Below are 1,546 nucleotides of genomic sequence, written 5' to 3' on the forward strand. Positions count from 1 at the left end.
CCCTGGTCCCACGTCTCTGTTCCCTCTGTTGTAGTGCCTGCCTGTGAGTCTGTGTCTGTAAGTTCAGTCTGTGTTATGTTTCCTGTTTTACTTTGAAAGTCCTTGTCTCATGTAAATGCGTCTGGTTGTGCTTCCTGTGTCTCGTTAGGCCTGATTTGCCCCAGCTGTGTTTCCCTCCTGTTACCAATTCCCTGATTGCTCCCTCTGTGTATTTAAGCCCCGTGTTTCAGTTTGTCCGTGTCGTGATCTACCCTTATTTTGCTGTATGTTCTGTCTGTGTAAAGTTTACCTTGTAGTCTCAGTTTTGTTACTTTTTTGGAGTTCAGCATTAAAGCTGTATTTAAGTTCACCTTTGATTTCTGTGAGTCTACATTTTGGGTCCTTCATGTAGTGATGGGCAGATGAAGCCCCATGAAGCACTGAAGCTTTTCATCCAATTGGTTCACCCCAACGCGAAGCTTCATGAAGCTTCATTTGCTCTAGCAGGACACCTACTGGACTTAAAAATAATAGCTGGCATGAATTTGAAGAGTGTGGCATTTTGCACACAGCCTGTAAATGTCAACAACAAAAAGAGTGTGTAAAACATGTATATTGTAGTGATGGCAGTATACTGTGTATATTTATAGTGGCAGTATGGGAAATGATTATTTGGAAATGCTTGAAATGGAAATGATCATTTACTGTGAGGTGAGGTGTGGTTGGGGTGTGGACAGTAGTTGTGCTTTTGTAACGTTGAGGTATGGACAGCTACACACTCAGTCCTGCCTGTTCACATTTTATTCTGTAAAAACAAAATTTTCACTGCTTTTATGACCTTTTTAGTGGGGAGAACATAGCTAGGATTTAACGATTTAACAAGTCTTTTAAATCGTTTGTCCTCCACAATGCTAAATGGCTGGGAGTCCTCAATCACCATGCTAACCAGGTCTTCATCTATTTGAGATTGTTCTCCTGAGGAAAGACAATAAAAACAAAGCACAAATATCACACACGTAACTTATAACAGTCGTATAATATTGTTATATCATTTAGTAACATTACTGCATTCTATATTATCATTGCATTTGATGGCTCACCTGGTCTTGCTCCACAATCGGTGTCCCCCTTATTGTCATGCAAAGCTCTGTAGTGCCTAAGCATGGATGAGGTGTTGTTGTTGTCATATCCCAGCTCCCTGGCACATAGCAAACACTTCACCTTGTACAAAAGTCAAGACAGCTCAACATAAATTGTATTGCACCATCAGTATCAGGAAAATACATCTTCTGTAGAAATTTACATACCTTGTTGGGAGGAATAAGATCAAAATGTTCCCACACAGGGGAGGACATCCTCCTCTTCTTAGCTGGCTCCATTCTCTCCTGGCTTTCCTCACTCTCATAAACCTCCAAACGGTCTCCAAACTCTCACTAACCGCAACTCTCCATCAAACACCCAATGAAGTCTGAGGGGTTTATATCGCTGTCATATCTCGCGGCAAAGTTCGAACCACTTCATGAACCAGTCACGTGGTACAGCCGGGCAGCGAGGCTTCGGACGTCAT

The sequence above is a fragment of the Pundamilia nyererei genome, unplaced genomic scaffold (assembly GCF_000239375.1).
Source record: "Pundamilia nyererei isolate P.nyererei 1_Seehausen unplaced genomic scaffold, PunNye1.0 scaffold00001, whole genome shotgun sequence".
NCBI lineage: Eukaryota > Metazoa > Chordata > Actinopteri > Cichliformes > Cichlidae > Pundamilia > Pundamilia nyererei.